Source organism: Mus caroli, chromosome 8 (genome assembly GCF_900094665.2).
Source record: "Mus caroli chromosome 8, CAROLI_EIJ_v1.1, whole genome shotgun sequence".
NCBI classification, from domain to species: domain Eukaryota; kingdom Metazoa; phylum Chordata; class Mammalia; order Rodentia; family Muridae; genus Mus; species Mus caroli.
The window spans coordinates 57,637,373-57,651,583 of NC_034577.1; the positions used below are offsets into that span (position 1 = coordinate 57,637,373).

Genomic DNA, 14,211 nt, shown 5'->3' on the forward strand with positions numbered 1-14,211 from the left:
GCCATCAATGGAAAGAGAGGCCCATTGGACTTGCAAACTTTATATGCCCCAATATAGGGGAATGCCAGGGCCAAAAGAATGGGAATGGGTGGGTAGGAAGTGGGGGGCGCTATGGGGGACTTTTGGGATAGCATTGGAAATGTAATTGAGGAAAATATGTAATAAAAATATTAAAAATTTAAAAAATGAAATAATAGAAATATAAAAAAAAGGCAAAAATAAAAAAAAATGAAACAAAAGAGATCTCTCTAAATTTATTTCATTGACTGTTTGCTATAAGATTACTTTCAGGAGGTGCAGGGGTGGCACAAACCTCTAACCCAGCACTTGGGATCTCTGAGTTCAAGGGCAGTCTAGTCTACAGAGGAACCCTCTATGTACTGATCCCCTGTTGTAATAAGTATAATGTGGTGCTAAATACTGGCTCCCAAGATCTGGTTGTCCCTAGGGACAAGAAAATCCTCACACACACCAAGTGATGCTATGTAACCTTGCTCCTTAATTTAAAGCTATTGGTTGAATAAAGATGCCTGCAGCCTATAGCTGGGCAGAAGAGAGGTAGGCAGAATTTTTGTTCCTGGACTTGTGTTAGAGGTAAGACCAGGAGAGGAGAAGAGAGAGAGAAGATAGAGAGAAGTGAAGATGCCATGGGGTAGGTGAGTCGTGAAAACATGGCCATGAGGGCTGGCCAATTGGAGTTGAGTGGTTCAGATGGAACGTGGCAGGTTACTGATAGGGGAATACATACTAAGAGCTTAGAGCATGGCTATCTCTCCAGCTCTAGTGCTTTAGAGGCTCATTATAAGTATAAAGGTTTTGTGTCTTCTATCTGGGGACCGAATGATCTAAGATGGAGTAGAATCTCCTGATTATATTTATATCTATTATGACAATACCTATGTTTGCTCAAAGATAAATTCAGTTAATTTTTTTAAAAAAATGAGGCCCATTGGTTTTGCAAACTTTATATGCCTCAGTACAGGGGAACGCCAGGGCCAAGAAGTGGGAGTGGGTGGGTAGGGGAGTGTGTGTGTGGGGAGGGTATGGGGGACTTTTGGGATAGCATTGGAAATGTAAATGAAGAAAATACCTAATAATTTTTTTTTAAATTTATATGAGTATACTGCAGCTATCTTCAGACACACACTAGAAGAGTCCATTGGATTCCATTACAGATGATTGTGAGCCACCATGTGGTTGCTGTGAATTGAACTCAGGACCTCTGGCAGAGTAGTCAGTGCTCTTAACCGCTGAGCCATCTCTCCAGATCTCAGTTAAACTTTGTTCACAGATAAATTCAACTAGACCACACACACACACACACACACACACATACACACACACCGTCTCACTGTATGTGGCGTGTGTGATGCATGTGTCTCTCCTTCAGCTCTCATGTGGAGGTCAGAGGAAAACTTGCGGAGTTGGTTCTCTGCTTCCTCCATGTCAATCCTGCTGATCAAACACTGCCATCAGTCTTAGTGGTACTTTACGTGCTGACTCAGCTCACTGGCCCCTGTTTTTGTTTTATTGTCATTTCAGGTGAATTGATTTGATATTGATATGAGAATCCACCATGAGTTAGTGTGGGATTAGAAAGTATTCCCTTGAAGCCGTACATCTCAACCTCAGGATTTGTTTTTATTTATTTATTTTTTTGAGAGACAAACTTGTCCATAATTAAAACTTTATTGAAAAAACTGACACCAAAATAGGGAGATCGTTGTTGAAGACTTTATAAAATCAAACAATAATTACATTGTCTTGGTAAGGTAACTGAAGTTGATAAGGCTTCCTGTGAAAAACACAAATTCAGGAACTTATATAGATGATTAGTGTTGCTTTCTTTGAAATGAACAGCGTTCTGTGAGCCTGGCTTTTCCTCCTGTGAGCTGGCACAACACAGTTGAACAAGCCTCACAAAGAACCGCTGTGTGTGCGTGGCTGAAAACTGTGGTCTTCTTCTAGCAGCCTGGACATTTCCCATCCATGAAGTAAGAATTTGGGCTCTGAACCAGCCATTTCTTCCTGTTTTTTCTTCTCCTCTTCCAAGGAAGGGTGTAACAGTTCTCTAGCCAGGGGCATGGGGAAGGCTCTGCATGCTCGGCTGGTCCAGATCACTGAGATGAGACGCTCATTCTAGATTTTGTTTTTATAATGTGTGCTTGAAAATGTGTTTTTAACTTATCTTTTATATACGGGAAAGCTGGTTTTGTAGGCAGCAGGGTCCATGAGTCCTGAGACATACACAGTGAAGAATTCATCTTTAGCATCCGGATGGGAACAAGACTCTCCTCCCAGAAATTCCCCTGCTCCTTTCTAGTTAACCTTTGTGCTTGGCAGCTGCTGGTCAATTTCCACGTAAACACAAGCATCCACAATGCAATCTTTTTTTTTTTTTTGTTCTTTTTTCTTTTTGTTACTGTAGCACTTTCATTTTTCTTTACACAATGACGTCTTGCTAGGGCCTAATGTTCTCACTGAGCGGTAGAAAACCAAAATTTGTCATTTCTTAAAGAATTGAGTACAAAAAGACCCCGTACATAAATTAAAAGGATGGATACATTTACAGGTGCCGATAAAATGTTCTCAACTCAAGGCAAATAACAACATGGTGGTCAGGAGGGAAAAAAACCAGAACGGAAACTGGGTCCTAAGGTTCGAACTTTCCCACCATATTAGACTGGCAAGAAGGAAGTGGTAACTGGTGCGGGAATCCTTGCCAGCCCCGGGAAATCCTGGACGTCTGCGGTCAGTTAATACCCTGCACAGATCACTCCGTGGTGCTCACAGAGATCACCAGGCTGGGGATTTCTCTTCCACAGTGTGCTGTCCCCAGCCACCAAGTGACAGAGCCACATGAACTAAGGACTAAATCAAGATATGCTCAGGGCATTAAACATACACCAAGGGAACAGTTAACTTGAACCCAAGGGCAAAAATTAGCAACAAGCTCTACGACCCAGTGCTGATATCAAGATACAAGCTTCAATTTCTTTTCCAAAGGCTTATTCCAGTTTCATGAGGCTAGCATGAGGTGTATACTTTAGAATCAGCAACAGATGCCTGGCACCTGCTCAGTCCATCCAGAAGCATTTGCGGAGGATGATGGAGGGGCCTGACTTGTCATACTCCTGTTTGCGGATCCACATCTGCTGGAAGGTGGACAGTGAGGTCAGGATGGAGCCGCCAATGCAGAGTAAGTACTTGCGCTCAGGGAGAGCAATGGTCTTAATCTTCATCATGCTGGATTCTAGGGCTGTGATCTCCTTCTGCATTCTGTCAAAAATGCCTGAGTACACGGTGGTACCACCAGACAGCACTGTATTGGCATACAGGTCTTTACTGATGCCCACATCACACTTCATGGTTGAGTTGAAGGTGGTCTCATGGATGCCACAGGACTCCATGCCCAGGAAGGAAGGCTGGAAGAGTGCCTCCGGACACTGGAACCGCTCATTGCCGATGGTGATCACCTGCCTGTCAGGCAGCTCATAATTTTTCTCCAAGGAGGAAGATGATGCTTATTTTAGTACTTCTTTTATTGAGCATGGTACAGCTCATCAGAAATAACTGGTCCCAGAGGGGATATTTGACAGTTGCCTTGAGTTGTTTGTTTGAGGACAGGGTGGGGGTGGGGGGTTGGTGGGCAGGGGTGTGGATCTCCTTAATTAGCCCAGGCTAGCCTCCAACTTGCAACCCTTTTCTTTTATCATCCAAATGCTGCAATTGCAGACATGGACTGAAGCCTGGCCTTTCAGGAGACTGTCAGTGTAGATTGGCAGGGCTGAGGGGAGGCTAGAGTGCTGTATAGTGGCAAATGCTTGTAATCCTAGCACTCAGAAGGCTGGCATGGGAGAATCATTGTGAGTTCCAGGATAGTCTGAGCTGTGCAGTACAACTGTCTTAAAACGATAACAATCAAGAATGGCTGCATCTTAGCCTTCTAGTCTGAGCTGTGCAGTACAACTGTCTTAAAACGATAACAATCAAGAATGGCTGCATCTTAGCCTTCTTACCTGTGATTATCTCTGTGCCTGGTGAAAAGTATTTAGCTTGTTTCCAGTTTTTAGAAATGTTTTATATCTCACCAAGGCAGAGGCAGTGAGCAAAGAACCTGCACCAGGTCTTCTTCATATATATTATGGCTTTCAGCTGAGTGTTTTTATGGGACTCCTGGGTGTGAGCAGGATTGGGTCTCTGAGCCTTGTGCCTTCTGTTGGGCTCTTTTCCTTCTGTTGGCTTGTCCTTTCCAACTTTGATGTGAAAGTTTTTGGTTTATCTTATTATATTTTTATTTTGCCATGTTTGGTTGTTATTCATTAGAAGTCTCTTGTTTTCTAATGAGAGACAGACAGGAAGTGGACCCCAAGGAGGTGGGGAGGTGGAAGGAATTGGAAGGAGTAGAGGGAGGGGAAATTTTAAATAGCATATGCTTCATGAGAAAAGTATATTTACAATAAAAGGGAAACATTCGAAAAGTATTTTATATAAGTATATGGAAACTTTACACAAAAATGAGTTTCATTATGACATTTTCTTAGTTATGCATAAAGTATTTTGATCATATTCATCCCAGCCCTGTTGGTTTTTTTTTTTTTGGCTTTTGTTTGCCATTCAGTAGTTATATGTTGTGGGACATATTAAAAAAAAAAAAAACCAAACAAACCAGGCACTTCTCTGCCCTGGCGGTCTGGCCAGCCATGCGCTGGCAGGCAATGGCTGACATGTTTTTATCTCTGACTCAGAGCTCCAAAATCTCTCCACACAGTTTGCTAGATTCCCACTGGCAGGTTGTTACCATGCCATCCCATGCTTCAACATCCCCCTCTCCCCTCCCCTAGAGACCTTTGTAATACAACTGCTTTGCCACCACCGTATCTTTCTCTCTTGAACACAGACGAGCCACTGTGTAAAGGAAAATGCAACACAAACTTAGTTCAGAAACAACAGTAACTAATCGCTGGATGCAGCAACTAAAATCCTAACTTGTAAGCCTTAATCCTCTGGTGACAAGTCCTGATGGATCTGCCATTGAAACCAGGAGACACTTGTAATTACATCTTGTCCTCACTCTATCCCTATCCAAAAAAGGACCTAATTCTCTCCTGTTTCCTCTCTTCCTCTGTCCAACCGGAAGTCCCTCCCACTCGCCCTGTGATTGGCTCCTTTATTCATTAGGAGATTGGTTCACAAGACCAGTGCCAGGCCCATCCATAACAGTTATAGATAATGGTAGAAAAAGTGGTACATATTTTTGTGTGAATATAACTACTGGGCATAAAGAGTTTCTTGGGCATATGATAATTGTTTACTTTTTTTTTCTTCTCAAGACAGACTCTTATTTTGTAGCCCAAGCTAACCTTAAACTGGTGTTCTTGCCTTCTCCTAAATGTTGGAAATATGTACCAATGTTTCATTCTAAAAATAAACTATATTTTAAGAGGCATGTGTGGTGTGTATATAGGTAAGAGGACAACGTGACTTTGGGAGTTGGTTTTCTCCTTCTACATGTGCCCGGAGGACAGCAAGCACCCTCACTCAGCCATCTCACCAACTTTAATGCACATTGTCTGTATTGTATAACACATTTAATAAATCTAATTCCGTGTCTGCATGTGCTATGGGAGTTTTAGCTAGGCAAGAGCTCATCAATGAACTATATTCTTAAAATGGTTTTTAAAAAGAATATTTAAAAAAAATTAAGCGAGCTACATTCTTAGTCTATTTCTTTTTACACCCTTGAACTCACTCTATGACCCTAGTAGACCTTGAATTAATGATCTTCCTTCCTTGGCTATCCCAGTAGCTGTGGGGTATTTGCCACCAGACCCAGCAGCTCTTGTCATCTCTGTAGCTTCAAGATTCTTTTTCTAGCTGTAGCATTATTGATCCTTTAAAAGCTCCCCCAGGTTTCCAGGGGCATCATTTAACCTAATCCCTTAAGACATACCTTACTCAGCCCCAGACCACACTCAAGATTTTGAACAAAAACAGAAATTATCTGCATCATACATATTGAAAAGGGATTCCTGGGAGCTGGTGCATGCATGTGGTATTTGCTGGGACTTTAGTTCCAGAGAGGGTTCACTGAACACAGCAGGAATGACTTGTTTTTCCTGGATTCTGTTGGCAGACATTTCTGTTTACTGGCTGGATGCTACAGTTGCATTCTGGAATATACGTGGAGGAATGATATGTCACCAGCTTTCAAAAATGTGCTGTGTCTGCACATCTATCAGTCTGCGATTAATTGTGCTGATAACCCTGTATGCGTAGAACTTTACTGATCACCCTGTCTCCCCCAAACAGGCGGGTCAGGAGTGCTGATGTCTTGATTGCATCTAAAACAAACTTGAAGCTTAGCTTTAGAAATAAGCCAAGGCAGCCTTATGCCTTATCTCTTTTCTATTAAGTTAATGGCTTCTGGGTGAGTGAACCGATAAGACGAATTGGTACCATTTATGGCCTCAGTTTCATAATTCTTTCTGTTCATAAAGGCAGAAGGCAGGTCAGGTCCAGTGAAAAGCAGAAACATTGCAGGAAAATACAACAAGTTTTAACAATGTGTGTATTCATAAAAACATCTACAAATTAGCCAGTAGGGGCCATTTAGTCTTTTATTAATATGAGTTTTCCTCATTTTTATGCAGAAAGTTGGGGACTGCTAATTTGGGGTCCAGGCAGTCTGGCAGTCTACTTCTAATGTCACTGGAAACCACTGAGCCTTTTGGCCTCTGGTACTTGCAGAACTATGCTTGGAAGCCTTCACTCAGCAAATCCAGCAGTCACTACCCAGTATGGAAATACCAGGGGTGACAGAAACCTGAGCCTACCTCCAGGTAGTATGAATGCTGAGAAACACACTTCTTATGTCTTTAAGATCATGCCCTCTTAGCTGTACATTTCCTAGTGATGATTTCCTTTGCTATCAAAGACGTGTCATTTATATTTAACCAAACCCAGTTCATCCCAAATACAACACTGAGAAGTTCATAGAGAAGAATACAGAGACATGTTGGGAGGCTATGATGGTTCACAGGGTAAAGGTACCTCCTGCCAAGCCTGACAGTCTAAGGTAAGCTTTTGTCTCACATGGCATTAGGAGAGCAGATTCTCAAAAGTTTTCTTTGGCCTTCACAAGTGTTCTTTGGTATTCTTATCTACAGGCATGCATACACACACACATACACATACACACACACACACACACACACAAACACACACACACCTATAGACACACAGACGCACATACCCATAAACACACACACCTATAGAGAGACACATACACACACACACACACACACACACACACCCAACCTACACGCCTAAATCCCCCAAATACACACTTACACACATACCTATCCCCACCCTACCCCATGCCCCACAGTCACTAGATACAATGTAATGAAACAAAACAAGATTGAAGAAGCCTTCTGTTGGAAATCATGTTCTTCATATGTGGGTTATCTCTATCCCCCCCCCTTTCTCCCAGTGTAAATTTTTTGATGTCATAAGGTAATTATTTTCAACTATTATTGAATTGGTACCATGACTACCAAAATAACCAGAAATAAATGCAGATAGAAATATTTTGCAAGGTCTCCCTCCCTTCTCCCCCAACTTTCTCTTTTCTTTAGATTAAAGGTGTGTACCACCATACCCAGTGCAAGATTTCTTTACTGATTCTTCACTTATCAATGATGACAATCAAAACTAATGATAGATAACAGGTGCACTATGATACACTGCCTTCAGAAATGTCCCTCTAGACATTGATTACTATACAAATGTTTGCAGGTGTAGTGCACACCTTTAATCTTAGTGCTTGGGGAAGTAGAAACAGGTAAGATCTCTTGCTAGTTTGAAGCCAATTTTGTCTATTTAACAAATTTCAAGCCATGTCTCAAACAAAACAAAACAGAAAAAACAAAACAAAACAAATCTGACTTCTGCTACAGTAGAGTGTACATGGTAATTTACAATGATGGCTGTCAGAGGGCATAGACACTGGAGAGGGTAATGTGACACGTGGTTCAAGGTGCATAAAATCTTTCTATGAGAGAGGCCAATATGATTGTCTGGCATCATGTCAGCACTGAAAGATGATGTGTTCACTGGCTTGTGCAGGAAGTTTGCCTCATGAATATTTAAAAGCTTGTGGTCAGGCCAGTGAACCCATCAGTCAACAGAGGGACCCGGTGACCAACTGTTGAGTGAACATAACTATGCAGGTATTTATATGCCTTATAAGAAGACAGTCTGAGTTAGTCGGGATAGAGGCAGAGCAATTGTTTGTTCAATGCTGGTCTGTCTTTGTCAATATTCCTTTAAGGATATGGCCACCCAGATTCTAGAATTCATAATCATGTTTTGGAACTTTTGTTGTTGTTGTTGGTATTAATTAGCCAGTCCTTCCAGATCAAAGCACGTGTTTCTTTGGAAGAACTATACTACCTATGAGAGGGTCTCAACAAATATTTGAACTATGAGAGCTACGAGCATTCTCTCCACTAATATTTCTTGCCATCAAGTTGCATTTGGTGTTATAAAAGGTATTCTTAAAGCCAAAGCTGAAGAGCATACTCCCCTTCAAAACAACACCACTCCCTGAGACCCTGCAAAACCCCAACCCCTAACCTAACATAACCAAACCAGAAAAGTTTAGAAAAAAAAACTACTAGAAATGTGAAACTCATTACAACCATTTCAACCTGTTGGGAGTTGATAAAAGTGTATGTGTGTGTGTGTGTGTGTGTGTGTATGTATGTGTAGTGTGTGTGTATGTGTGTGTAATGTGTGTGTTTGGTGTGGTATGTGTAGTGTGTATGTGTGTGTATAGTATGTGTGTAGTGTGTATGTGTATATGTGTGTTGTGTAGTGTGTATGTAGTGTGTGTGTGTGAGTAGTGTGTATAGTGTGGTGTGTGTGTTTGGTATGGTACATGTGTGTAGTGTGTGTATAGTATGGATATGTATGTGTAGTGTGTGTGTATATGTATGTGTGTGGTATGTGTATAGTGTGTGTGTATGTATGTGTGTCTTGTAGTGTGTCTGTATGGTGAGGAGTGTGTATGTGTGTGTGTAGTATGGTATGTGTGTGTATGTAGTGTGTGTAGTCTGGTATGTGTGTATGTGTGTTGTGGAGTGTGTATGTTATGTGTGTGTGTGTATGTAGTGGGGTGTGTGTGTGTGTGTAAGATAAATGCCCAAAGAAAATTCAGTTGAAAACACCAAAGACATCAGGCTGCTCAAGAGGCCACAGACTCTATAACACAGAGACATGGACAAGAACACACTACAGAAAAGATCGAAGGCAACAGATGACCTGAGCAAGAATGAGATACCAACACTAAAGTCAGGCAATTTGAAAAAGGGACACTGTGCTTTGAACATAGGATCATGTTTTACTCGGTCACACAGCGGCTCCATGGGGGCAATTTATCTTTACTAATTTCTAGATGAAGGGCAGTCTCAAATCCCTTACAGAGTTTAGTCATGTCACACTGTGAGGGGTAAGGATGGAAGCCTGACTCTCCCTGATCTGTTTCCTATCATTCCTTCCAATGAGTCTTTTTAGTTAGAAAGTTCTGTAATACTTTCTGGTCATATTGGGACAGCATAACAACAGCAGTTGAAACACATAAGTAACTTGTTTGGTCTCCTCCCTGCCATGTATTGTAGCTTAGGTTGGCCTTGAACTCATAATCCTACTGTCTCTGCTTCTCAAACCATGTGGTTATAGCCGTATACTATCACCAAGGGCTCAAAATGATTTTTAAAGGTCTACTTCTCTCTCTCTCTCTCTCTTTAGTGTGTGTGTGTGTGTGTGTGTGTGTGTGTGTGTATGTGTGTAAATAGGTGCCAAAGGCATCAGGTACCTCTGAAGCTGGAGTTACAGGCATTTTTTGAAGAGATACAGCGAACAGAACTCGGGTCCTTTAGAAGAGCAGTATGCAGTGCTTTTAACTGCTAAGCCATCTCCCCAGCCTTATAAATCAATTCTTTAAGGATTTATCTATTTATTTATTTATTTAATGCACATGGGTATCTTTGCCTGCATGTAGTATATATATCAAGTGTGTGTGTGTGTGTGTGTGTGGTGCCTTTGGAGGTCAGAGAGAGTGCTAGATCCTCTAGACTTGGAGCTGTGAGCTGCCTGGTAGGTACTTTGCACCAAGCCTTGGTCCTCTGGAAGAGCAGCCAGTGCTCTTAACCACCAAGCAATCTCTCTAGCTCTATAAGTTTATACGATTGCTGTTGTTGTTGTTGTTGTAGAGACAGGGTCTCTTTATAAAGCCCTAGCTGTCCTGAAACTCTATGTAGTTCAGGCTGCCTCTGCCTTTAGTGTACTAGGACTAAAGATGTGCACCACTATAATAGACTTCAAGTGAATTCTTAATGTATGGAAAGCTTTCAATTCTAGCTAAAGAACCCTAAGATAATTTAAGTTTTCTCTTAATATGAGTTGGTGACACATGACCCGCAGCTTCTGGCTTCCTTGCTCACCTGGTGTTCTGAGCTTCATGGGTGAAGTAACAAAGGCTCTCTACCTGGCAGTTCCCACAGCTCCCCTGGAAGGGAGTGTCTGGCATGGGGATGTGGGTGGCTTCTGTTTGTCAGGAGGCTGTGCACACACCTTTGATGGAGGATCATTGCTTATCTAGAATATCCTTATAATTCCCTCCTGGGCCACTTACAATTTATCACTTCCTCCTGCTTGTTAGACAAGACAGCTTTCTAATGTAGGTGGATGACAGTATAACCCAGGCAGGAAATGGCTCCTACCTGCTACCCAGTGGGTTAGTAGTCTCTGAAGTAGACACCTGCCATGACTCTGGTCTCTTCTAAACTGATGCTGTAGCTTTGCAGCATGAGGCTTAGAAAACCATGGATAGAAATAGATGGAAATGGTTCTTTATGACTCAAAAAAGTACACAGTGCTCTGGACAGCACCAACAATGGAGATCTACAAACCTATCCATGCAGAGATGCTTTGCATGATACGCAGGGCCCCCGTGCTGCACTGGGTGAATACTCCTTCACTTGCTTATATCCCACCTCCAGACCTATCTGCATTTGACTCCGGCATTCATGACATGATTTCTTCTGTCAAGCACATATGCTCATGATCCTGATATTTTATTTGAGGTTAGAATATGTCGTTCATGAGCATATTGTTTGTGAACGCTGTAGATGGGTCATCAAATAATGTACATTGATAGTGAGCATTCAATGCTTATCTGTATAGATTTGTACTGTTCTGAGTTAATATGATCTGTGTGACACTGTTTACTGGAGGGTGTTTATTGCTAACTCAGATAATATCTTCTTAAAACATTATTATTATTATTATTATTATTATTATTATCATTATATTTTTTAAAGACATGGTTTCTCTATGTGGCCTTGGCTGTTCTGAAACTTGCTGTGTAGATTATGTTGGCCTTAAACTCACAAATTCACCAGGCTCTGCCTCTTGAGTGCTGGGATTAAAGGCAAGTACCAATACATCCAGTTCTTCTTATTTTTAAGGGCTTATTTGTTTTTATTTTATATGTATGAGTGTTTTCCTGAATGTATGTATTCGTATCATGTACATGCCTAGTGCCCGAGGAGGTCAGGAGATGGTGTCAGAGTCCCTGGAATTAGAGTTATAGGTGATAGAGTCACCATTTGGGAATAAAACTTGGGTCTCTTTGCAAGAGCAGTGATGCTCTTAGCCACGGAGTCATCTCTCCAACTGCACCCCTGTTTTGAGATTGGGTCTTAAATAGCTCAGGCTGACCTGGAAGTCCTGATCATCTTGTCTTCATCTCCTTAGAGCCAGGACTACAGGGGCAAGCCACCAGCCTAGCTCATACTGGGTGATGTCTCTGTGTGCACACCAGCCTATCATGGTTTCTGCTCCTTCATGAGAACATGGAATGTTATGAAAAGACATACAGTGAGTATGTCTGGGGTTTTAGATATAATAACATTATCTGCTTCATAGATTTAGACAGGCTTAAAAGATTAAGTAGCTATAAAGTATTATTATGGAAGAGTTAGGAGGCAGAGCTACAGTGTGAGAGAGAAAAGAATACATCATGCTAATGAATTTGGAAAGCGCACAGTGAGATTGCCTAAAGAAATAAGCTGAGTGTATTTGCTATGACATTCAGTGATGAGCTCGTCAGAAGCAACTCTGTACCAGGCAGCGTTCTAAGAGCTGGCTGGAGCACACACTAAAACCAACCAAATCTGCACATAATAGAATGTTCTCCGTGGTATACATGCACCGCACTTTATCTTACTTTGTGTAAAATATTGCTTTACCTGGTTTGTTTTTTATTGACCCCACTCCCCACCCCAAGGGAATGCTTCATTGGAGTTAAAGCATTGAATTTTTAAAAATTTGATTACATTTATTTACTTATGTAAGTATGTGGCACAGCAGAGCAACTTGCAGGAGTTGATGTTATCTATTCAGCATGAGGACCCTGGGATTTGAACTCAAGTTATCACGCTTGGCAGCAAGTACCATCTTACCAGCTCGTCTTATGTGATTCATCTTGTTCTTTCCTGTTGTCCCTCTTCCAGGAGACATTAATCACGATGCATGAATTGTGGTAAGCAGCAGCTATCTGGAGGTGGACTTTAGTCCCTAAATTCTGTTTTCACTGGGTTATAGTTTTAAGGGAGATTATTTTAAAAAATTACACGTTGCTTATTTATTTGTGTGTGTGTGTGTGTGTGTGTGTGTGTGTGTGTGTGTGTGTGNGNGAGAGAGAGAGAGAGAGAGAGAGAGAGAGAAAGCCAGTGAATGTGTGCACTGTGAATAACTATGTATGCCATGAGAATCAGCTCTCTCCTACCATGTGGGTTCCATGGATCGAACTCATGTCTTGAGGCTTGATGGCAGGAGGCTTTAGCCACCACACTGGCCTCTTCCTAGTGAGGTTCTTATACTAAACATTCCCCTCTTTCTTCCAGAAAAGCAATAATTATATTCACCTGAGACTATGTGATCTTGCATCTGACCCATTGGAGAGGATCATCCTTAGGAAGTATACCCTATTTTTTGTGAAAAAGAGAAGAGAAAAAGAAGAATGAACAAATAAAGAGATTGGCTTGAGTCAACCCAGTGTCGTGTAGGCCATATGCCAAATGCAGAGCTGCCTGGTCTCAGCAGGGTGGCTTTCCTTCATCCTAGTACAGGGAAGGGTATTGGAGGTGCAGGTAAGTGACTGACTCCTGGGACCCCTGCAATCATTTGTCTTTACAGGAAACATTTATCTCCATCTCCAGCTAGCTTCAGAAGGACAAACAGTTCTAATCTCCGTGAAAACAACTGCAAGACAAAGAGTTGGAGTGTGTGAGAGTCTGTGTCAACTGGTAGAGACAAGCTGGAGCAGCCTCTGTTTGCCCTGCATCAGGTAAACGAGGTCCTCCAGCGGCTCTCAGAGCCCATAACAAAGCTGATAGCCTTAGCAAGAGTGGGGTACACAGTTCTTCCTGATAAAGCCTGCTGTGAAACATGAGAGTGTGGGGGGGTGTCCCTAAAACAGAAGGCTGGGTGCAGTGTCTGAGGGGCGGATGCTTTTCAGATGTCTACCTGGGTTAGGTTTAAGGAAGTCACTGTGGGTATATTTACATGTGTGTCTGCAGATTTCTCAGATGGCAAATGATCACTCTCTATATAATTCTGTAAGAGGAAGTGTACTTTTTTTTCCCTATGTCTTTATTTTTTGAGGCAGGATCTCTGGCACAGGCTAGTCTCGAACTCCCTAGAAAGCTCAGTATATCCTCGGTCTTCTGGCCTCTACCTCCCCTGTAATGAGATTACTGGTTCCACCAATACACCTGGTTTTATATACTGAAGATTAATGTAGAACTTAGTGCTTCCTAGCAAGCACCCTACCAACTGGGATATACCACCGGCCTCAAAATGTATTTTTTAAAATTAGTTTTTAAATTTAGCGTACAAAGTGATGGGTTTTGTTTTGGCTTTTGAGGCCCCACTTTTAACAGAAACACTGTGGACAGTTGGTGGTTGCTGGGAGCAGGGGAAGAATATTTCTTTTAGGGTGTGGCCACTGGTAGTTGAACATGCTCCACTGAATGACCCTACATCCACATATAGGCAATATAACTAAACTCAGTGGTGAAAGAAAGGAAGAAAAGAAAAGAGAAGAAAAGAGAGAGAGAGAGAGAGAGAGAGAGAGAGAGA

General features: G+C 41.9%; 1 protein-coding gene and 1 pseudogene across 1 annotated transcript in view; both read right to left on the reverse strand.

Moving 5' to 3' along the window:
• Positions 1 to 14,211, reverse strand: part of Smim31 (small integral membrane protein 31) — a 39,163-nt gene that overhangs the window by 5,124 nt on the left and 19,828 nt on the right. The gene's annotated exons all lie outside the window — the stretch shown is intronic.
• Positions 1,833 to 2,085, reverse strand: LOC110300370 (annotated as a pseudogene).